At 48.7% G+C, this 24,922-nt stretch overlaps 1 protein-coding gene across 1 annotated transcript in view; it reads right to left on the bottom strand.

The window, feature by feature from the left end:
* Positions 1–13,692, bottom strand: part of cyb561 (cytochrome b561) — a 66,764-nt gene extending 53,072 nt beyond the window's left edge. The window contains exon 1 of the mRNA XM_078223752.1: positions 13,589–13,692. The gene's annotated coding sequence lies outside the window, so the exon portion shown is untranslated. The remainder of the gene's footprint in view (positions 1–13,588) is intronic.
* Between the last annotated feature and the right edge of the window lie 11,230 nt (positions 13,693–24,922).

The following is a 24,922-nucleotide window of genomic DNA, read 5'->3' as shown; positions in this document are numbered from 1 at the left end:
GTGGTCTCACCAGGGTCCTGTACAGTTGCAGCATAACCCCATGGCTCTTAAACTCAAACCCCCTGTTAATATGAACACCAAGATCTCTCTCTTCCTCCACATTCCTCAGAACCCAACCTTTGACCTTATAATCCACATTCAAATTTGTCCGACCAAAATGAATCACCTCGCATTTATCAGGGTTAAACTCCATCTGCCATTTTTCGGCCCAGCTCTGCATCCTATCAATGTCTCTTTGCAGCCTACAACAGCCCTCCACCTCATCCACTACTCTACCAATCTTGGTGTCACCCGCAAATTCACTGATCCACCCTTCAGCCCCCTCCTCCAAGTCATTTGTAAAAATCACAAATAGCAGAGGACCCAGCACTGATCCTTGTGGTACACCGCTGGTAACTGGTCTCCAGTCTGAAAATTTTCCATCCACCACCACCCTCTGTCTTCTATGAGATAGCCAGCTACTTATCCAATCGGCCAAATTTCCCTTTATCCCACATCTCCTTACTTTCTTCATGAGCCGACCATGGGGGACCTTATCAAACGCAAACACTAGGAAACATTTCTGTAGCTCTGCTGCTATCACATTCATCTGATCAAAATTTCAAATCTCAGTAGAAATCAGCAATTACTAGCACCTGTAATAAGGTATACCTGGTTTAAGGTATACAAAGCAAGTTTGGGCAAGTTTTACCGGCACTCATCATTTCCATGTTTTGCTGATTTTAACTCCCAGTAGTCACATGTACTGGTTTGAGTAGAAAACACCTTGTGCACACACATGAAGGTAAATGTACTTCACACATGTTTGCTTTGCAAACATCTACCACCATTCATTGACCGAGGAAGTAAAACACTCACAGTGCTCAGCAAACACTCACACATTCTGCATTGTGTCTTAACATTTTACAAAAAGGTTGGGGTCACAGTACACACCACCTCAGTATGAGTATTGCGATCAGAATTCCAAGGACCGTGTCTGTCAGGCATTGTTAACTTACTAGTTAACCACATATCCATTCTCATTACCCACCAGTGCCTAATGTATTGGACAAGCCTGGTGTAATGAGAACAGGGGCTTTACTGAGGGAGGTCTGCTCTCCTGCTGACCAGTGGCTATACTCAGGCAATGTAACAGGAAATTAAAAATAATGAGCATGGATGATGGTTATGCTTCAGAGGACAAAACACATCCATCCGTCCCTCTAGGCTGCCCCAATCCTGCTGGACACCATAAGCGAGTGTGGATGTAGGATGCCATGGCTGTGACGTCTGCCCAGTAAAATAGTTGATTTACATGAAGAGTGGCCTCTGGGCTGACCTGCATTGACCTGGAGGTCAGCACCCTTAAGGAGTAAATGAGGGAGAAATCAGGCAACAGAATTGAACTCAACCCATGCCCAGCACTCTGAACTCCAGCAAAGGAGGCAGAGTGGTTAGCATTGCTGCCACACAGCACCAGGGACAAGGCTTCGATTCCAGCCTCGGGTGACTGTGTGCATGGAGTTTGAGCATTCTGCCCGTGTCTGCATGGCTGTCTGGGTGCACTTTTAATATGACACCCAGACTTTGACTGCATGTGGTAATGATGGGAATGGTGACGTCCTGCCCACCGCTGCCATGAGATTCACAAGTTGTAGAGGTAATGAGCTGAACAGTGCAATATTGTACCTAGAGAGCTGTCCCACTCAACCCACCCGCCAGCACGTATCACTCCAACTCCATTCCTTCCACTGATCTTAGACTCCAGAACGGAAGATTCCGGCACAGTTTCTGAGAACATCCCCACATTCCACTCTACTAAGATTGGGTAAACACATAGTTGATGTTTCCAATTGTCAGGGAGACATTAATACAAAATAGTTAAGTTAGATGCAAGAGAAACACCAAGCTGTGAGAATGTGGGAGTTGCTGTCACAAGGAGTGGATCAGACAAATAAGGACAATGAACTTAAGAGGAGACGAGATTAACACATGACTGAGAAAAACATAGAAGGATATCTTGCTAAGTTTAGGAGAAAAGGGGTGGGAAGAGGCTCAACATATGGGGCATCAACAGGGATTTGTTGGGCCGAATGGCCTGTTTCTGTGCTGTAAATATTTGGAATTTGTGACTGTAATACACTATTTGATTTATCTGGGGCATGCCATCTAAGGCAAAGGGAAGAATTAATCCAAAGGTAGATGTGGAGCAACTATTGATAGGAAGGGGATGATCCATTAATTAGATTCTTGTTTGAACTAGTACTTACTTCAGCAACTGTGAACTGGACATCCTTTCACCAGGAACACAATCAAAGCCACCCCACCACAGTATAGTGAGGGACTGGAATCCATGGAAAACCCTTCAGACTAAATGCACCAGAGAATATTCAACATAGGCGTTTGATAAGGTCCCCCATGCAAGGCTTCTAGAAAAAGTGAGAGGGCATGGGATCCAAGGTCACCAGTGGTGTGCCCCAGGGATCTGTTCTGGGACCCTTGCTGTTTGTCATTTTCATAAATGACCTGGATGAGGAAGTGGAGGGATGGGTTGGTAAGTTTGCCGACGACACGGAGGTTGGTGGGGTTGTGGATAGTCTGGAGGGATGTCAGAAGTTACAGAGGGGCATAGATAGGATGCAAGACTGGGCGGAAAAGTGGCAGATGGACTTCAACCCAGATTAATGCGTAGTGGTCCATTTTGGCAGGTCAAATGGGATGAAGGAGTACAATATAAAGGGAAAGACTCTTAGTACTGTAGAGGATCAGAAGGACCTTGGGGTCCGGGTCCATAGGACTCTAAAATCGGCCCCGCAGGTGGAGGAGGTGGTTAAGAGGGCGTATGGTGTGCTGGCCTTTATCAATCGAGGGATTGAGTTTAGGAGTCCGGGGATAATGATGCAGCTATATAAGACCCTCGTCAGACCCCACTTGGAGTACTGTGCTCAGTTCTGGTCGCCTCATCACAGGAAGGATGTGGAAAAGATTGAAATGGTGCAGAGGCGATTTACAAGGATGTTGCCTAGATTGAGTGGCATGCCTTATGAGGATAGGCTGAGGGAGCTCGGTCTTTTCTCCTTGGAGAGACGTAGGATGAGAGGAGACCTAATAGAGGTATATAAGATGTTGAGAGGCATAGATCAGGTGGACTCTCAGAGGCTTTTTCCCAGAGTGGAAATGGCTGCTACAAGAGGACACAGGTTTAAGGTGCTGGGGTGTAGGTACAGGGGAAATGTTAGGGGGAAGTTTTTCACACAGAGGGTGGTGGGCGAGTGGAATCGGCTGCCGTCAGTGGTGGTGGAGGCAAACTCGATAGGGTCTTTTAAGAGACTCCTGGATGAGTACATGGGACTTAACAGGATGGATGGTTATAGGTAAGCCTAAATGGTAGGGATATGTTCGGCACAACTTGTGGGGCCGAAGGGCCTGTTTTTGTGCTGTAGTTTTCTATGTTTCTATAAAATGTGAACATATATTATTAATAAAACTTTGAAATTTTGGAGATCTTGTGACCCAACAGGTAGTGTCCCTGGCTGGGACCGCCTGCCACAGGAATCGGAGTGGGCGAGGAGCAGACCATGGAAAGGACCGTTGACCTTGGGCGGGATTTTATGGTTTTGGAATGAGCAAGGCCGTAAAGTCCCGCCCGCTGTCTGTAAGCCAGAAACTCTGGATTCGGATCCCACTCCAGGACTTGATTGCCAAGGCCATACAGGTTGATTATCTATTTGTCAATCCTTCCAACACATGCCAATGAGTGGTAAGGCAATAAAAGTGGGAGAGATTCCTGGTCAGCCATGTGACAGAAAGAAAATGGAACCTCTACCATCAGTATTTAGTTTATTAGTCTCACAAGTAGGCCTCACTGCACTGAAGTTGCTGTGAAAATCCCCTAGCCGCCTGTTTGGGTACACTGAGGAAGAATTTAACATGGCTAATGCACCTAACCAGCACGTCTTTCGGACTGTGGGAGGAAACTGGAGCACATGGAGGAAACCAACGTAAACATGGGGAGAACATGCAGACTCCGCACAGACATTGACCCAAGCTGGGAATTGAACCCAGGCCCCTGGCGCTGTGCGACAGCAGTGCTAACCATTGTACCACCATGCCGCCCCAGTATCCATAGCTCCAGACTATAACATGCATGCAAAAGTGTATGTTGCCACAGCAACTCAGACTCATTGGGGTGGGAGTTGGGGGGCAGTTTGCTGGATGGTTGGTGCCAACAAAATGGGTCTTCATTTCCTCATCTTGATGGGATGGATTCAGGACGGGAATGGCGGAGGTCATGGTGGAGGTCATGGTGCTGTGAATCAGACACATCTTTAGGCAGAGAACTGAAGAAGATAATTGTTGAGTGCAGTGAGGCACCTCAGAATGCCACATGCAGTAAAAGCAGTTGAACTATATTGCCCTTTATGTGAAAATTGATTTGTTATCTAATGCACTTGTAAAAATGTTATGAATAAGGTTTAGCACTATAGAACTCAGCATTGAGGATAATGATCTGCTCCAGTGATCTGCATACAAAACACACTGCATAGGCTAGTGATGGGCAACCCAGGCTAGTGAGTGGGCCCCATGAGTGTCCCTCCTTCATCTCAGTGGGTCGCAAGATTGAAATCGGGCTTGTTCACTAACCATGACCCCAAGAATAAGATTAAATACATTTACTTAATGAGTTACAGAAAAAGCTTAATCACTGATATATTCAACTATCATCTTCAAATGGTAAAAACGAGAGAAATGTTTACATTTTGGACACAGGGAGCGCATGGCTCTCTTGATCAATGTTGTGAGCAATCAGCACACACCTCAAGGTCAAGAATGAACATAAAAATGGATCTGAAACTCTCATTTTCTCAGTGAGCTCAAATGTCGAATCTTACGTACTTTGTGCATGAAATAAATCCTGAAATATTTTTCTCACCAGTAGGGGGAGGGTGGTGGGGCCTAAATCACCCGAAAACTGGCTGATAGCAGTAGAGTTTGCCATTGTGCATGTGCAGGTCTCTGCTCTACGACCAGCAGAGACCTGTCACACAGCCTCAGCTGCATATCGCCTCGGTGGCACAAACCTGGCAAACCCTCCCCCCCCCCGCCCCCCGCCCCCCAACCGCCCCCCCCCCCCCACCTTGCAATACTCCACAGACCCGTGACAGATCGTGAGCCCCATCCCCAGCCAGACCGATCGACCCCCCCCCACCCCACCCTCATTCCCACACCACCCCCCCCCCACACACCCCGGCCAGACCCATCGCCACCCTCCCTCCTCCCCCGCCACCGGAAATGAGCACGATGCTGATTGCACCGGTTATCCGCTGCCGGTAAATTCCCAAGAGGTGAGAAAGCTGGTTTCTCGGCTCTCTTCCAATCTTACCAACTCACCCCGCACATCGGTAGGTGGGGCGCGATAGTAAGATCACTCCCAAAGTGTCTTAAGGGGCCGCACTCAGAACTCAAATGGGCCGTATGTGGCTCACTACTGGTGTAGACAGTGATCTGTGAGAAATGTGAAATAATCACAAAGGGAGTGATCATACCCCTCCCCTGGGAGGTCAGGGGCACTGCCAGCCTGACACCCTGACACCCTGACACCGGGCATGAAGCAGTGCAAAGGGGGCATGGTCTACTGGGGGTCAGGGCCAGACCATGGGCGGAACGAGCAGGGGGACCACTGTGCACTCAGCCGTAGTGAGCGGCTGGGGGGGGGGGCACTGCTGTTCGGTGGGGGGGAGGGAGGATGGCGATCAATCCGGTCGGCTTTCTGGTGATTTAAGCCCTGCCCACTCCCCCTACTGGCGAGAAATGGTTTGCAGGATATTTTTGCACAAAGTGCATCAGATTCGGTATTTGGAATCGCCGAAAAAACTGATATGAAACTCTCCTGCTTTCATACTCATTCTGCACTTAGAATTTGTTTCATTAAAACACTCCCAAAGAATTCCCTCGGTAATGACTTTGATGTTGTGAGGAAGTTTCTGTGACAGATTATTTGTAACAGTAATTACTCACAATGTTTCTTTCTCATTTCATGCACTGAACAATTTGAATATAAATAACTTGCTGCCTGTCACACTCAAACAGCACAATGGGTTTTCAGTGTATATGCAATTGCTGCTTTAGTCTGACAGAGTGGTGCCGAAGTAGATTGCGAGCATCACTAACTCTGGGGATAGTGGTTGAAGACTGTTGTGTGGATGTTGAAACTTTTCATTTAAAGATGCCGTGGTGGCACAGTGGTTAGCACCTCTGCCTCACAACACCAGGGACCCAATTCTGGCCTCAGTGACTGTCTGTGTGGAGTTTGTAAATTCTCCCTGTGTCTGCATAGGTTTCCTCCGGGTGCTCCTGTTTCCTCCCACAGTCCAGAAAATGTGCAGGTTAGGTGGATTGGCCATGCTAAATTGCCCCTCAGTGTCAGGCGGATTAACAGGGTAAATACATGGGGTTACAGGGACAGGACTGGGTGGGACTGTTGTCGGTGTAGGCTCGATGGGCCGAGAGGCCTCATTCTGCATCTCAGAGTCTATGATTTTACAAGTGACACCAGAAGCAAAAGCAATGCGGTATAATTTAGAATAGGTGCAGGAACAAAGAGATCTGGCGGTGTATTTGTACAGCTCTTTGAAAGTGGTTGAATGAATTGCCAAGTTTGTTATGAAAACACTCAGATATTCCCGGGCTCTCTGAACAGATGCAAAGAGTACTAAAGCAAGGATGTTAAGACAAACCTTTAGAAAACACCGGTTAAATCTCAGCTGGAAATGTGTGACTAATTCTGCCTGCAGCAGTTGTGGACTCGTCAACATTAAGAGCATTCAAATGGTTATTGGATAAACATATGGATGATATTGGAATAGTGTAGATTAGAGGGGCTTTAGATTGGTCCCACTGGTCGGCGCAACATCGAGGGCCGAAGGGCCTGTACTGCGCTGTAATGTTCTATGTTCTAATTCAGGGTACGACACATCAGCAAAGCTGTCAAGGTCTGGACAGATTTATTGCAATAGAAACAAACCTGTTCTAAATGTGATGAGTAGGTCTTTCTCTACCATCCCTTCAGGCAGTGGCTTCCAGACCCCCACTTCCACCTGGGTGAAAAAAAACTCAACTCCCTCAATGCCTCTCGCAGTGAGTCAGTAGCTCGTGCAGAACATGTGTTTCACTGTCGGAAGGGATATAGGGCACAATTCTCCGAAAACAATTTCATAACGGCGAGAAAACAGGAGTGATCTGCGCCAATCTCTCAGCTGCGCTCCGCACTGCAATCCTCCCACACTCAGTCACTTTTTTAGAGAGTTGGGAGCCGGTGACAGAGTCAAGCAAGGGAGGCAGCCTAAACATGCTGGTGAGCCCGGCTTGCCGGCTTGAGAGCCCTCGGACGCCATTTCACAAGGGTGCCCTGATCTCACAGAGGACCCAACCGACCCCCGCACCCCCCAGCCCCACCCATTATCAGTGGCATGTTTTCCCACCCCCTCCCTGACACGGGTCGCAATGGGGCATCAGGATCCCCCCAATGGATTGCCCTCCCTGACCCCTGACATGCCTCCCCCATCAAGACCACCTTCATGATCAACCCCTGCATCATTTCCCAAAAGCATTTTGCTGGTCTCCATTCCAGAACTACGCACGGTGCTGTCTCAAAGTCTCATTGAACTCTGCCAAATTTGGCAGGAACCTGTCTACCTGGTTGTCATTCCCAAAGAATCTCGTAAGTTCAGTAATGGTGCTGGGCAGCAGAAACTCCCTGATCACCTTTGATTTTTGTGGGTCAGCTGTCATTCTGGAGCATTACAATGTGACCTAGGATTGTAATCATAGGAATGGCCATTTTCCATTCGATGCAAGGCTTGCAGACTTTCAGAACTGGGTGGCACGGTGGCACAATGGTTAGCACTGCTGCCTCACTGCGCCAGGATCGTAGGTTCAATTCCGGCCTCGGGTCACTGTCTGTGTGGAGTTTGTACATTCTCCCCGTGTCTGCGTGGATTTCCTCCGGGTGCTCCGGTTTCCCCCCCCCCACACTCCAAAGATGTGCGGGTTAGGTGGATTGGCCATGCTAAATTGACCCTTAGTGTCAGAGGGATTAGCTAGGGTAAATGCATGGGGTTATGGAAATAGGACCTGGGTGGGATTGTGGGCAGTACAGACTCGATGGGCCCAATAGCCTCCTTCTGTACTGTATGGATTCTATGATTCTATGAACTGCTCTGAATCTACGGTCAAGGTCTTCTCTCATGGAGCCATGTATAAACATGTCGTCCATATGGTGCATTACTCCTTCCCTGCTTTCTCGAGTGTGAAACACTGCGCTCTGGAAGATGTCAGGAGGGGACAGAATTCTAACTGATAATCTATTGAAACAATAACAACCGACTGATATTATGAAAGTGGACAGCAATCTGGACTCTTTGTCCAGAGGGAACTGCCAAGATCCAAAGTTTACATCCAATTTTGGCAAATGTGACAAGACACTCATCCACTGAGGCCATCGGGTGGATCTCATGGTTTGTTTTGCTGAGTTAAATCCACGCAGATTCTAATTGGAGCTGTTTGGGGCCGTGATCATTGCTGGACACCATTTTGCTGGCATGGTGACTGGTGAGATAACTCCTTGCTGCCGCATCTTCTCAATTTCACCCTCGCCTTTATCCAAGGGTGTGGGTGAGGGACTTTCCTCAGAGTTAAATTGATTAAGCGTTAGTTTGTCGGTTGTTATGGTATTTGATCTTCAGTTTTCTCAAACCTTGGAAATAATCTTGGAAATTCTTCCTGAATGCGTTGTAATTCTCATCAGCAATTTCATCAACTTCATAAATGCGATTCTGTGATTAGCGACATTTTTAAACATGCCTTCCTGCTTTGTAAGGAAGATTTGTGATTCTGGATGACTTACAGAAGTTCAATAATTTATCTATATTTGCAATGTATCATCCCAAGACCTGCAGCGTAATCCCACCTGCACCCTATAACATGATAAAGGCTGGAGTGTAATGCGCTTACACCATTTTGCTTCATTGGATAAGACAGAGACTCCTGACCCTCTGTCTCATTAAAATTCAGTGGGGTGTCCATCCACTTCAGACTTATTTTCTGCTTTATTTACATCCCCTAGGAAAGTTATTTCTTTTCTCTGACATTTTCTGAGTACCTGGATATCTAATCATAGAATCACATCTCTGAAGTTGAAGAAGATGCTGATTACAGCAACACTTTCAGGAATGAATTTCCAATCATCGAGATTGGCAGACAATTTTAAAATGGTCAATGTTTCTACAGTTGTGGCACTTGGCTCCTCCTGCTGGACGTTGCTGGTGTGACGACAATAATCTCTCCCTCAATGTCAGTAAAACAAAGGGGATAGTCATCGACTATGTACTTAGAGAGAGGCCCTTTAGTGTATTGATCGTGGAATATTTCTGCAAATTCTCATTCCAGCTGCAACTGCAAATAAGCATGACATATCTAATTTCGAGAATAAGAGTCAGCCTGCCAACTTTGCATTTAAACCCTCGATCGAGGGAATCGCGTATTTGTCCAGCTGTGAATAATGGTTTATTGTTTGGTTCAAGTCTCGGCAAAGACAGACTGAACCATCTGGCTTCAAAGTAGGCACGACCGGTGCTGCCCATTCCGCAAACTGGACAGGTTTTATGATACCTTCTCATTTCTGTTCCCACATTTTTCCTTAAAGCAAACAGTACCGGGACGGCCTTGCAAAATCAAGGAACTGCATCCTGATCAACATGTCAGGTCACCTTGGTTCCTTTTATAGTTTCGAGCCCTTCTCAGAAAACTTCCAGGTTTTTCAGCAGGATTTCACTCAAGCGACCATTTTCTAACTGAAAAATGTTTACCCAAGCCAGGTGGATTTCTCTCAACTAGTTTCACCCCATTAAGCTCAGGCCGGAGCCCACCACTACCATTAATGGTTACCAATCCAGTTGCCTTTTGTAAGAGACAGGAACAAACGTACCCACAACTCGTGGGCGGCACGGTAGCACAGTGGTTAGCACTGCTGCTTCACAGCTCTCCAGGCACCAGGGTTCGATTCCTGGCTTGGGTCACCGTCTGTGTGGAGTTTGCACATTCTCCTCGTGTCTATGTTGGTTTCCTCTGGGTGCTCCGGTTTCCTCCCACAATCCAAAGATGTGCGGGTTAGGTGGATTGGCCATGCTAAAAAAAATTGCCCCTTAGAGTCCTGAGATTCGTGGGTTAGGGGGATTAGCGGGTAAATATGTAGGGATATGGGGGTAGGGCCGGGGTGGGATTGTGGTCGGTGCAGACTCGATGGGCCAAATGGCCTCTTTCTGCACTGTAGGGTTTCTATGATTTGAAGTAACTCTTAGAGGTTCCCCTATATAAGTTCTCAATCTTTCCAAGGTCTTGATTAAAGTTAAGGGTTGGAGTCCAGTGCGGATTATACTGAACACTGATTCTCTGACCACAGATACAACCGTGCCTGTATTGACCTCCATTAATACTGGACATCCATTTAATCTTACGGTTATCTTTATTGGGTCCGATTAGGACATTGCTATGCAGCTTAATTGTTCCACATCGGACATGGGTGAACCTTCCAGGGTGTGCACACTCCTGGGACACCAGGCTACATGTCGTTTTCTTAAACCTAGGTCTTGAAAGTTTGCTTTGCTGCTCCGGCTCCACATATTGGGGCGGCACGGTGGTTAGCACTGCTACCTCATAGCACCAGAGACCTGGGTTCAATTCCCGGCTTGGGTCACTGTCTGTGCAGAGTCTGCACATTCTCCCCGTGTCTGAGTGGGTTTCCTCCGGGTGCTCCAGTTTCCTCCCACAGTCTGAAAGATGTGCTGGTTAGGTGCATTGGCCGTGCTAAATTCTCCCTCAGTGTCCCCGAACAGGCGCTGGAGTGTGGCGACTAGGGGATTTTCACAGTAACTTCATTGCAGTTAAGCCTACTTGTGACAATAATCAATAAACTTTAAATTTTAAAACTTTACTGGCAACGGCTACAATGCCTTATGGGGCAGGATGCTGAAGGGACTGTTGACTATCTAGTCGAAGCTTGGTTTTGCTTTGGGGTTGTCCTGCAGGCAAACCTGGGTTTACTTGTACCTGGATACTTCCTGAGGGAGGCTAGATAATCGCCTGCACTCAGTCAAGCTCGTCTGGGTGTCCACTTCCATCAGGATACCTTGCAACTTATATGCCCCACTTGCAGCATTTTCCACCAATAAGACCAGCTGGAGTGCCTGTTTGAAGTCCAGTTGGGCTTCCGCCAACAGGCATTTTCGGATAGTTACATTATTCATCCCGCATACCAAACGGTCTCTAAGCATCTCATTAAGTGACAACCCGAATTCACATGCTTCCATCAGTCATCTCAACCTTATTAGGAAACCCCTAACAGACTCCCCCATTTCCCGGAGTGCCGAGTAAAACTGTTACCTTCTCCGGATCAGAGGTGGCTTTGGGTCATAATATTCCCTCACTAGGTCCACTAATTTCTGGAAGGTTTTGGTATCTGTTGCCTCTGGAACGATTAAGCTGCAAATAATGGCAAATGCCAGTGGTCCACAAGTGGTCAGAAGAATGACCCATTGGTTTTCATCTGCCACAGTGTCATTAGCCCTAAAAAACTAATGCATGCGCATATTGATCCTCCACAGCAGGATCAAAAAAGTCCAGTTTCCCAAACAGAGGCACGATGCCTGAAAATAACTTACTCCAAGTGAAGCCGGCTGTTAGCAAGTAATATCCTTAGGATTGTTCTTTTTCCTTGTCGCCACTGAAATAACTTAGAAATCATAGAAACCCTACAGTGCAGAAAGAGGCCATTTGGCCCATCGAGTCTGCACTGACCACAATCCCACCCAGGCCTTACCCCCATATCCCTACATATTGACCCACTAATCCCTCTAACCTACGAGAAATCATAAAAATAAAAATATGAGAAACTTCTCAGAGGTCGGTGTCTCTTCACCAGATTCCCTTTATTTACAAACTTATCTCGACTCCTAAGAGTGCCTCAGGTGCAAAATCATAATCCAGAATGTCAGTAGCCCTGTCGCTTCTCAATATATATATATACAGGTCAGACTATTTGGTTGGGCAGGCAATCATTACCTCAATCAGGGAGCTCATACTACAACAGGCTAGCCTCACGGGCCTCGTTGAGGTGATCACAGTGGGCTTCTGCTTCTGCTCCTTCTTCTAGCCTATATATTATGTGGCCTCAATTATTCCTTTCTATGCGATCTGACTTTCCCCATAAATGAACATTCTATTTGGCTTTCTGACCTCAGTTTGTTTCACAACTTGAACTGCTCGAATAGAGTTAAATCTTCTCTCATTTTTAAGAGATCTTCATCTAAGACTCAACTATTATTTGATCACAAATCAATTCCTCCCTCACAATTTTGCAGTCACAGTTTTCTTCCAGTTTGTCTTGACTGTTGATGAATGGATCCAACCTCTTGCCTGGTCATTGTTTTCATTTGTTAACTTTTGCCCTTTCTATAATAATGCCTCACCATTATATCATCAGCAATAGCTCCAACTACATAGAGTAATCTACTGCCTTAACCCTTTTAAGATTTTTATTGTGCAGAGCAGAAATTGTTCTATATCTGGAAACTCTTTCTCCAGTTATCCCAGTGCTGATCCAATGTGAGTATTCAGTGCTCCAGAATAGTTCTGAGAGTGGTAGTGTGGATTCCATGACTGTACCAAGCCATGGAATTGTCGCTGCGCCCTTGGTTTTGCTTGTTGATTCTGACTGGTGCTCGTGCTATCTGGACTCTGGGTCTGTATCTCAGCTTGCATCTGCTGCACCCACAATGCTCCAACTTCACGGCGAGTCTTGAATCTCTTTCTTTCATCTTCTTTTAAGGATCTCTTGACTTGCCAGGTCTGTAGCCTTTTCTTGGATTTTTTTTCCCACTTCCACCATGTTTCATTGTGTGGACAGTCTCGAGATGGGGTACTTTGGGGTTTGTCTTTTTTAAAATTAATTCATGTGACATGGGCGTCGCTGGCCGGCCAACATTTATTCCCTAGTTGCCCTTGAGAAGGTGGTAGTGAGCTGCCTTCTTATTTTCTTCCAAAATAAGCTGCTTGGAGCTGTAGTTTGATAAAACCATTACTCTTTGTTTACAACTCTCATTTACATATTGGGAACTCTGCACGAGGTTAGAATTTTCCTCCCTTCAGACCTCTGTCTCACAATCATCATCATTGAATCAGCTTCATGTGCTTAGGCTGCTGGCCATTTACTCCACCCCGAGTCTTCATCACAATTATATGCAACCTCCAGCAGTTTATTCTCTCCCTCTTAGGGTCCCAGACCAGAACCCTGATATTATTTTGGTATCAATGGGAGGAAAGGATGCTTCGCCTCAGGACTAATTCCACTGACAGATTAGGGGTCTTTTATCAAAATAAGCTTTATTCATAACACAGTTTAAACGTAACTCTAACACAATAACGTAGTTTAACTCTTAACAACTGAACAATCTTTAAACATGAAAAGAACCTACTCTAATTTCTAACTTAGCACTATTTCAATTCAAAGTAAACAGTCATCCATAGATGTAAATATTAATTTAAATACAGTTACCAAGCCCAGGAATACTTGCTTTCAATTAGTGTAGAAAGTCCTGAAGTCTTTTCAGAGGGAAAGCCTCTTCTTTAAACAGCTCCAGTCGGTAACTCACTTTTAAAAATCTATTTCTCTGCTACATACCGAACTCCTCCCTAGTATCACATGACTCTGTACACCTAAACTCACATTCCATTTCTTTAATTAAAAAAAAACACCCCAGAGGTCATTTCCCACTTCTGAACAAAAGCCCATTAGCCTTCTGCTAATTGCGGCACGGTGGCATCGTGGTTAGCAACAGGAACCTGGGTGACTGTGTGGAGTTTGTACGTTCTCCCTGTGTCTGTGTGGGTTTCCTCCGGGTGCTCCGGTTTCCTCCCACAGTCCAAAGATGTACAGATTAGATGGATTGGCCAGGCTAAATTTCCCCTTAGTGTCTGGGGGATTAGCTCGGTAAAGACTTGAGGTTGCAAGGATAGGGCCTGGGTGGGATTGTTGTTGGTGCAGGCTCAATGGACTGAATGGCCTCCTTCTGCACTGTAGGGATTCTATAATTAATAAACACCACAAGGCTAAATTGAGTAATGGGAGTGTGTGTTGCTGGGGGTCTGTGGGGGGTATGGGTAGTGTGTGTTGCTGCGGGTCTATGGGGGAGGGGTATGGGTAGTGTGTGTTGCTGGGGATGTGTGTGGGGGGATATGGGTTGTGTGAGTTGGTGGGGGTCTGTGGGGGGTACGGGGAGTGTGTGTTGCTGGGGGGATGTGGGGGGTATGGGGAGTGTGTGTTGCTGGGGGTCTGTGGGGGGTATGGGGAGTGTGTGTTGCTGGGGGTCTGTGAGGGGATATGGGGAGTGTGTGTTGCTGTGGGATCGTAGGGGGGTATGGGGAGTGTGTGTAACTCTGGGTCTGTGGGGGGGTATGGGTAGTGTGTGTTGCTGGGGGGGTGTGTGGGGGGATATGGGGAGTGTGTGTTGCTGAGGGGATGTGGGGGGGTATGGGGAGTGTGTGTTGCTGAGGGGATGTGGCGGGTATGGGGAGTGTGTGTTGCTGAGGGGATGTGGCGGGTATGGGGAGTGTGTGTTGCTGGGGGTCTGTGAGGGGTATGAGGAGTATGTGTTGCTGGGGGTCTGTGGGGGGATATGGGGAGTGTGTGTTGCTGTGGGATCGTAGGGGGGTATGGGGAGTGTGTGTAACTGTGGGTCTGTGGGGGGATATGGGGAGTGTGTGTTGCTGAGGGGATGTGGGGGGGTATGGGGAGTGTGTGTTGCTGGTGGTCTGTGTGGGGGGTATGGGGAGTGTGTGTTGCTGGGGGGCTGTGGGGGGTATGGGGAGTGTGTGTTGCTGGGGGGCTGTGGGGGGTATGGGGAGTGTGTGTTGCTGGGGGGATGTGGGGGAGGTATGGGGACTGTGGGTTGCTGGGAGGAAGTGGGGGGTACGGGGAATGTTTGTTGCTGGGGGGTTGCAGGGGGGTACGGGAAGTGTGTGTTGCTGGGGGTCTGTGGGGGGTATGCAGAGTGTGTGTTGCTGGGGATCTGTGGGGGGGTATTGGGAGTGTGTGTTGCTGAGGAGTTGTAGGAGGGTACGGGAAGTGTATGTTGCTGGGGGGATGTGGAGGGGATATGGGGAGTGTTTATTGCTGGGGGTGTTTGGGGGGGAGGTATGGGGAGTGTGTGTTGCTGGGGGGATATGGGGCGGTATGGGGAGTGTTTGTTGCTGGGGGGTTGTTGGTGGATATGGCGAGTGTGTGTTGCTGGTGGGATGTGGGGGGGGGAAGATATGGGGAGTGTGTTGCTCATGTGCTTTGGGGGGGCATGGGGAATGTGTGTTACTGAGGGTTTTGGGGGTCTGTGAGGGGTATGGGGAGTATGTGTTGCTGGGGGTCTGTGGGGGGATATGGGGAGTGTGTGTTGCTGTGGGATCGTGTTGTTGAGGGGTCTGTGGGAGTGTATGGAGTGTTTGTGTTGTTTTGGTGCTGGGGGCTGTGTGGGGAGGGGGTATGGGGAGTGTATGTTGCTGGGGGACTACGGGGTGGTATGGCACTCTCTTCATCCCGCTGCCCCTGAGATGCCCCAGTGTCAGGAAGGGGGGAGCCAGAATGTGTAGTCACAGCCAGAGTCTCCTGGCTGGAAGGCCCCGGCATGGGCTCATGCCCTTCCTCCTCTCTTGGCGTTCCTGTGGGCCTCTGGGTCACTCCATGGGACGGCGGTGCTTCTGCAGTGAGTTCCAGAAGCTCCGGCATCACCTGGCCCTGCCAGTCCTGGAGAACCACCTGCGTCCTACCCATGGTGGTTGAGCTCTCTGCAATGGCCCTCTGAGTCAAAAGCAGCCTCTCAATGCACTGCAACCCCTCAGCAACTGGGCCACGTTCTCATGAGCTGCTGCCATAACCTGCTGTGTCCCGCTGGGTCGTGTGCAAGCTCTCGAGCCTCTCAGCCATGGGCTGCAGAATCTGGAGAAGCCTGTTGAGGCCCTCAGCTGTGGCCTGTTGTGACTCGACTGCGGCAATCTGGGACTCCGCCATGGTCTGCTGTGACTCGGCCATCTCTTGGAGCCTGACACTCATGGTGAGGATTCCCTATCCCAGGCTTTCCACCGTGGATGCCACCCTTGCAGTGTTGGCTGGGAACCATGCAAGACCAGCAATACTAAAGGTCTACCTAAAAGCTTTGGGACTCCTCCGAACAGCCTCGCAGTTGGTCCAGTGTGGCCGTCAGCCCCTCCTGTATTCCCTGGCTCTATTTGTGTATCTCCAGCAGCTGAGGGAGAAGTGATCACAGAGGCCCAGCATGTAGCCTGGGGCCAGCTGAGTCCTCACCTCCGGATGGCTGCCCCATGCCAGTGGCCTCGGACGTTCCCTCCTCCACCCAATGTACATCAGCAGATGTGTCGTACACACCAGAGAGTGACCCAGATGTCTTGCCACTAACTTGACCCACCAATGTGAGAGTCTCTGGAATGGTGAGTTGCGAGGTGGAAGCTGATGCAAAACTGGTGCTGGCTTTGGAGGTCCCTTCATCCGCTTCCTTCGAGGAGTCTCCCGAGTTGTCAGGGGCAGGATGGGTGGGAGCAGCAGTGGGGGCCGCGATGCCAGGTGGCTCTGGTGCGTCAGGTTTCCTTCCTGCAACACGGGACACAAGGTTAAGTGCAAGGGAGGGAGAGGAATCTGGACTGCATGCAACATACTTGAGATATCTCCAAAAAGTGGACGACTGGCAGGTGTTCATTCCTATGCTCCAGCCCAACCAGACTGTTGCTAATGGTCCACATGCCCTCCTCTCCCGCAAGCTCCAGTGCCCACTCCTCAAAGTGGGTGAGGACCCGGATGTCAGGCACACCATCCCCTGTCTTTGCCCTCTCCCGGCGATTATGGGAATTCTTCTCCTGTGGGGACAGAAGGAGCCGTGTAAAATCTGATGCCACAAGTCCTGCAGGGTTTCAGGGGGTGGTCCTCAGAGGGCAAGGTTGTGATACTCTTGGGTGGGAGAAGGGAGGTGCTTTTGGGGTCAAGGGCTGGGGGGATCTGGGGGGTTTTTAGTGGGGAGATGCTAGATGAGGTTAAACACTCTCCCGTTGCCGCCCGGATGAGGTCATTCAGTTTCTTGCGGCACTGCTTCCGGGTTCTCCTGACCAGTGCCCTGGCACTAACACATGCTGCCACCGCCTCCCAGGCTGCACTCCCATCCCTTCCTCTGGGATGGCATCCTGCTGGGGGGTAGAGGGTGTCCTGCCTTCCCTCTACTGGCCCCAGTAACCTGGCCAGATCAGCACGGGAAAAACAGGGAGCTGTCTTCCTGGAGGCCATTCCTTCCTGCACTGCCTGCCTGTCTGTCCATCCTTGGGGATTTTATGGAGCTTTCCCTTGTTAGGGCAGATCAGCTGCAGGCAGTTTGGGTGAGTCACATGCCCGTTAGAGCATTCCAGTGAGTTTAAAGCAGTTTCCCTTGTTACCATGGAGGGGAAGCCAAGTCAGCACTTGCAGGTGTGCTGATGGTGGGGCAGGGGGTTGGGGGGGGGGCAGGATTTGTGGCTCTGTGATGATCGGGGGCAGGGGAGAGAGAGGATAATGTCACTCAGCCATCGGGGCCAGGGCGTGTGATGAGGGGGCCATGTGAAAGAGGGTTCAGGGAGGGTGGGGGTAACTGGTTCAGTAATGTTGGGGGGGGGGGGGCTGTTTCCAATGACTGTGGGGGGGAGGAGGAGGCTGTATCTGGCTCAGGGGGTTCTGTCAGCAGAGCTTTTCTTTTTGTCAGGTTTTTCTGCACATGCGCAGTTTGTGGCTCCTTTCTGAGCTGCTGGCTGTCCGGCGAGTTAGGCCCCACCCACTGCCCCTAGCGGTTAGAAATGATCTAGCCCATATTTTCAAAGACTGAGTGCATAAAATTGGAAATAATAACTCGCCCAAAGAACGGATCAGCAATTCTCCTGCTTTCACGCTCGTTGGACACTTCGAAAAAAATCTCGTGAAATTCCGCCCAGCAACTGTTTCATCGGGAAAGTATTTTGTGCAAAGAAAGATCTCAAAATATCCAGCTAATATGCTATTGGTGCAGGTTGATAATGGGCTGGTAAGAATAAGCCCATGACAGGGTTTTTAATATAACAGACAGGAAGATGTTGAAGTCACTTCAAGAAAACAATGGCCATTTGAAAAACCACTGAGATTTATTGTGTGAAGGGAAAACACACGCACACACCCACACAGAGTCACATTCACACACTGGTACACACCCTCGCACACACACTGCACACACTCTCTTTATCTCACACACACACAGGGCGGTATTTTACCATTTTTTGTCTAAGTGCTGGGTGGACTTGAAACTGGGACAAACCGGTTTTAGAACCTTCTTTTGGGCGTGTTTTTAGGCCCCCCCCCCCCCCCCCCCCCCCGCAATACGCACTCTGCCTGCAAAATTCTGAGCGAGCCTATTGCTCGCTGCAGAAGCCTGTGGGCGGGGCTTAACAGGCCCAAAAGCCTGCAGAGGGAGGTAGTGCGCTTGTGCAGGCCTCTGATGCTGCAAATGCGTAGTAGCAGTAGTAGGAGTCCGACAGACAAAGAGAGAGCTGTCAGGCCCCTGCTATTGCAGGCTGCCTGAAGCAGCTCCCCCTCTGCAATCGTGGGGGCCCACAGCCCAAGATACAGCCCCCGCCGATGCCCCCTGCCGCCCAGACCGATCGCGGACCCCCTCCCGCCACCACTGATCATGGCCTCGCTGCTCCCCCCCCCCCGACCGCAGCAGGCTCCATCCTCCCATTAGCCTCGCCCCCACTGGCCCCTCCTCCATTGGCCACACCCTCACAGCCCCCTCCCCGTTAGCCCCCCCACCCCCCACTGGCCCCTCCACTCATTACCCCCACTGGTCCATCCCCCATTAGCTCTGCCCCCTAGCACTGTCCCGTGGGCATTGTCCAAGTGCCAGTCTGGCACTGCCACAGGGGCACCCCCCCCTTTCCCTCAGCCTCTCCAAGGGCCTAAATGGCCCCCCAGTTCCACCGGCGAGGCCAAGTCGACTGCTCACCATTCATGGGGAGCATGTCTATTCCTCGCCGGAACGAACCTTTCCCGGCAAGGTCATAAAGGGGGCCGAGCCTGGACGGTTGAGCGCCGGGCTCGCTAATGGCATGTAAACGCTTCTTTAAATAAATGTAAATATATTAACCAGCCTCTCACCCATTTCCGGCGAGAGGCTGACCGCGCCAGAAATCCGGCACTCGTAAAATTGCACCGGTCACGAAATCCAGCGCCAATCGTGCTCATCGCTTCATGCCCCACTTTACGACCGCGTCGCACCCGAAAACAGGCGCAAAACAAAGGTAAAATCGCCCCCACAGAGTCACTTTCTCACACACACCTTGCACGTACACTCACTTCCTCTCTCGCTCACACACGCACTCACTCATTCATGTTCACACAGATGGGCTCATTCTCACAAACACACACAAACGCACACACGCATGTCCACTCACACATGCACACATCCTCTCACATACAGCCACTGGCCACCATAACCCCTCACATCCAAGGCACTCACCGTCAATGGCATACGCCCACAGACTTACAATCCATGGATACCTCCTGTCACAGTTGAGACGTGAAAGATAAAATATATAAATATATATTCATCAGCTAGACTACTTTATCAAGTTATTTTGCGCTTTTTCAAAATGGTCAATGGCCGACTGGACAAAATGGTTCAGGTGGTCACCTGAAGCCTTGCAGCAATTTCAATGTAACAACGGCCATGTGGACAGTGAGGCTGTTCCAGTCCCGTTCAAACAAAGAGAATCCTTCACAGGCCTTAACATCCCACAGTGGTTCCAATGGCCGAAGCATTAGCAGTTCTTGATTTGATTTGATTTGATTTATTATTTGTCACATGTATTCACATACAGTGAAAAGTATTGTTTCTTGCACGCGATACAGGCAAAGCATACCGTTCATAGAGAAGGAAATAAGAACATAAGAACATAAGAAATAGGAGCAGGAGTAGGCCATCTAGCCCCTCGAGCCTGCCCCGCCATTCAATAAGATCATGGCTGATCTGACGTGGATCAGTACCACTTACCCACCTGATCCCCATAACCCTTAATTCCCTTACCGATCAGGAATCCATCCATCCGCACTTTAAACATATTCAGCGAGGTAGCCTCCACCACCTCAGTGGGCAGAGAATTCCAGAGATTCACCACCCTCTGGGAGAAGAAGTTCCTCCTCAACTCTGTCTTAAACCGACCCCCCTTTATTTTGAGGCTGTGTCCTCTAGTTTTAACTTCCTTACTAAGTGGAAAGAATCTCTCCGCCTCCACCCTATCCAGCCCCCGCATTATCTTATAAGTCTCCATAAGATCCCCCCTCATCCTTCTAAACTCCAACGAGTACAAACCCAATCTCCTCAGCCTCTCCTCATAATCCAAACCCCTCATCTCCGGTATCAACCTGGTGAACCTTCTCTGCACTCCCTCCAATGCCAATATATCCTTCCTCATATAAGGGGACCAATACTGCACACAGTATTCCAGCTGTGGCCTCACCAATGCCCTGTACAGGTGCATCAAGACATCCCTGCTTTTATATTCTATCCCCCTCGCGATATAGGCCAACATCCCATTTGCCTTCTTGATCACCTGTTGTACCTGCAGACTGGGCTTTTGCGTCTCATGCACAAGGACCCCCAGGTCCCTTTGCACGGTAGCATGTTTTAATTTGTTTCCATTGAGATAGTAATCCCATTTGTTATTATTTCCTCCAAAGTGTATAACCTCGCATTTATCAACGTTATACTCCATTTGCCATATCCTCGCCCACTCACTCAGCCTGTCCAAATCTCTCTGCAGATCTTCTCCGTCCTCCACACGATTCACTTTTCCACTTATCTTTGTGTCGACTGCAAACTTCGTTACCCTACACTCCGTCCCCTCCTCCAGGTCATCTATATAAATGGTAAATAGTTGCGGCCCGAGTACCGATCCCTGCGGCACGCCACTAGTTACCTTCCTCCAACCGGAAAAACACCCATTTATTCCAACTCTTTGCTTCCTGTCGGATAGCCAGTCCCCAATCCACTTTAACACACTACCCCAAACTCCGTGTGCCCTAATCTTCTTCAGCAGCCTTTTATGGGGCACCTTATCAAACGCCTTTTGGAAATCCAAAAACACCGCATCCACCGGTTCTCCTCCATCAACTGCCCTAGTCACATCTTCATAAAAATCCAACATGTTCGTCAAGCACGACTTTCCCCTCATGAATCCATGCTGCGTCTGATTGATCGAACCATTTCTATCCAGATGCCCTGCTATCTCCTCTTTAATAATGGATTCCAGCATTTTCCCTACTACAGACGTTAAGCTGACCGGCCTATAGTTACCCGCCTTTTGTCTCCTTCCTTTTTTAAACAGCGGCGTAACATTAGCCGTTTTCCAATCAACCGGCACTACCCCAGAATGCAACGAGTTTTGATAAATAATCACTAACGCATCCACTATTACTTCTGACATTTCTTTCAATACCCTGGGATGCATTCCATCCGGACCCGGGGACTTGTCCACCTTCAGTCCCATTAGTCTACCCAGCACTGCCTCTCTGGTAACACTAATTGTATTAAGTATTTCTCCTGCTGCCAACCCTCTATCGTTAATATTTGGCAAACTATTTGTGTCCTCCACCGTGAAGACCGACACAAAAAACTTATTTAAAGACTCAGCCATATCCTCATTTCCCACTATTAACTCCCCCCTCTCGTCCTCCAAGGGTCCAACATTCACTCTAGCCACTCTATTCCTTTTTATATATTTATAAAAACTTTTACTATCATTTTTTATATTAATTGCTAGCCTAGCTTCATAGTCTATCCTTCCTTTCTTTATCGCTTTCTTTGTCTCTCTTTGTTGTTTCTTAAATTTTTCCCAATCACTTGTTTCTCCACTATTTTTGGCCACTCTGTACGCAGCTGTTTTTATTTTAATACTCTCCTTTATTTCCTTCGTTATCCACGGCTGGTTCTCCCTTTGAGAGAGTGCAGAATGTAGTGTTGCAGTCATAGCTAGGGTGTAGAGAAGAATCAACTTAATGCGAGGTAGGTCCATTCAAAAGTCTGATGGCAGCAGGGAAGAAGCTGTTCTTGAGTTGGTTGGTATGTGATCTCAGACTTTTGTATCGTCTTCTCGACGGAAGAAGGTGGAAGAGAAAATGTTCAGGAATGTTTAATTATTGTCCTTAATTATGCTGGCTGCTTTGCCGAGGCAGCGGGAAGTATAGACAGAATCAATGGATGGGAGGCTGGTTTGCATGATGGATTGGGCTACATTCATGACCTTTTGTAGTTTCCTGCGGTCTTGGACGGCTCAGGAGCCATACCAAGCTGTGATACAACCAGGAAGAATGCTTTCTATGGTGCATCTGTAAAAGTTGGTGAGCGTCGGAGCTGACATGCCAAATTTACTTAGTCTTCTGAGAAAGTAGAGGCGTCGGTGGGCTTTCTTAACTATAGTGTTGGCATGGGGGAACCAGGACAGGTTGTTGGTGATCTGGACACCTAAAAACTTGACACAATGGTTTTGACAAGAGAGCCTGCTCACCAACTCGAAACCAGTGTCTCTTGGAGCAAAGGAATCTTGTCTCCAATTAAACACCTTAAGATCCCAATCATCTTTGGAGATATATCACATGACCTCCCCCAAATTGCACTGAAATAACTTCTGGTGGAACTGAACTCAGGCACTTAGTGTTTGACCTCCAATGTGAACAGAGCTCCAGGCAATAACCTGCGCTGTCTATCAGCAACCCAATGGCAGCAGAAAGAGCACTAACCTTCAGCCAACTGCTGAAACCTCAGAACTCATTCCTCCTGACTAACTTTGGGCGGCACGGTAACACAGTGGTTAGCACTGCTGCTTCACAGCTCCAGGGACCTGGGTTCGATTCCCGGCTTGGGTCACTGTCTGTGTGGAGTTTGCACATTCTCCTCGTGTCTGCATGGGTTTCCTCCGGGTGCTCCGGTTTCCTCCCACAGTCCAAAGATGTACGGATTAGGTTGATTGGCCATGCTAAAATTGCCCCTTAGTGTCCTGAGATGTGTAGGTTAGAGGGATTAGCGGGTAAATATGTAGGGATATGGGGGTAGGGCCTGGGTGGGATTGTGGTTGGTGTAGACGCGATGGGCCAAATGGCCTCTTTCTGCACTGTAGGGTTTCTATGATTCTATGAACTCACTCCAAGTGCTTTCTCTTGTCATGGAGGCCCTTTTCTAGAAAGATGTCTCACCCGATAAACAGTGAACCTCCCCTCGGAAGGAACATTCCAGTTACCTCTGATCCTGGGAGAGCTTATAGAAACAGATAAGATTATGAAGGGAATCGATAAGATAGAAGCAGGGAAGTTGTTTCCACTGGCTGGTGAAACTAGAACTGAGGAGCATGGCTTCAAAATAAGCGGGAGCAGATTTAGGACTGTGTTGAGGAGGAACTTCTTCACACAAAGGGTTGTGAATCTGTGGAATTCCCTGCCCAGTGAAGCAGTTGAGGCTACCTCACTGAATGTTTTTAAGGCAAAGATAGATGCATTTTTGAACAGTAAAGGAATTAAGGGTTATGGTGAGCGGGCGGGTAAGTGGAACTGAGTCCACGAAAAGATCAGCCATGATCTTATTGAATGGCAGAGCAGGCTCGAGGGGCCAGATGGCCTACTCCTGCTCTTAGTGCTTGTGTTCTTCTGGACTCTGGAAACATGAGAGACTCATACTTGTGTTTATAGTGTGGTCGTGCCCTAAACCCTCTTCCTTTTTCCTCATTCCCCCCTTTATTGTGAGTGTAAAAGAGCTGGATATTGCGAAACTCCTGTCTTTTGGCTATGTGTAAAAATAAACCAGGCCTTTTATTTGCATTTCAATTTGAGTTTTCTGTACAATTGTTTATAGAGGATTGGAATATTTCCAAATTTAGAAGTTGGGGAAAATATGCCGTTATTTATAAAGGGGGAAATCAGAATTTTAAAAAACACTTGTTTGCAGGCAGGGAGTGAGTGGAGAAAATAAGGCAGTTTAACTTGATCACTCCTCCTGTCAGTAACAGAAATTGGGAGCTCAGATCTGGGATTGATCTAATTTGAATTTGACAAGAGTCCAAATTAAGAGATGAGCCTAAACAGAGAGAAGAATCAACTGGAAGCCAAAAGAGGGGAATGTCATTAGCTGGAACTGACATTAAGAATTGTGATTCCTCACAGCAAGCTCTTTGTGCTGACACCCAGAAAATGGCAACATCTAGGGGGTGATTTGAAGCCCACTCTCTGTCTGTGGGAATAGCGACACAGGCTCAAAGCCCAGAGAGTGCGGTTAGCATGGCGGTCCTGAGTTCCAGCCTTCCTGGCACTGCGTCAGTGGAGTAGGTTGAAATACGCCACGGGATGACAGAAAGCTCATTTGAATATATTACAGTATGTCATTAGCAAGCACTCTCTCCGGGTATTGAGTCCGCACAGAATTTTCACGCCAGCGCCATTTACAACAGATCTACAGAAGCATGAACCTGACAACTTAACCTCTGAGGGGGATTTTGAAGGTGAGTGCTCAGGCAGCCAGCACTCTCCATGGTGGGCACTGCTCCGGGGGCACTGGAGAGGACTCGGAGGTTCAACTCAGGGCCGGGGGTGGGAGTTTCAGAATCACCATTTCAGGGAGAGGGGTCGGGGGGGGGGTCACTTGCAGGTCTTCTCCACCCTTCATGTTGGGGCGCCCCTTGCTCGAAAGGGGTTGTGAAGGCGGGTATGCAGGCAACGCTTCCCGTGTCCTCTATCCTGGGTTGCGTCCATATCGCAGCTGAGGGAGTGCCCTTTGTTAGTGGGGGCTGGCTAGAG

The sequence above is a fragment of the Mustelus asterias genome, chromosome 11 (genome assembly GCF_964213995.1).
Source record: "Mustelus asterias chromosome 11, sMusAst1.hap1.1, whole genome shotgun sequence".
NCBI classification, from domain to species: Eukaryota; Metazoa; Chordata; class Chondrichthyes; order Carcharhiniformes; family Triakidae; genus Mustelus; species Mustelus asterias.
The sequence above is the reverse complement of the archived record's forward strand: the minus strand, read 5'-3'. Positions and strand labels throughout refer to the sequence as shown.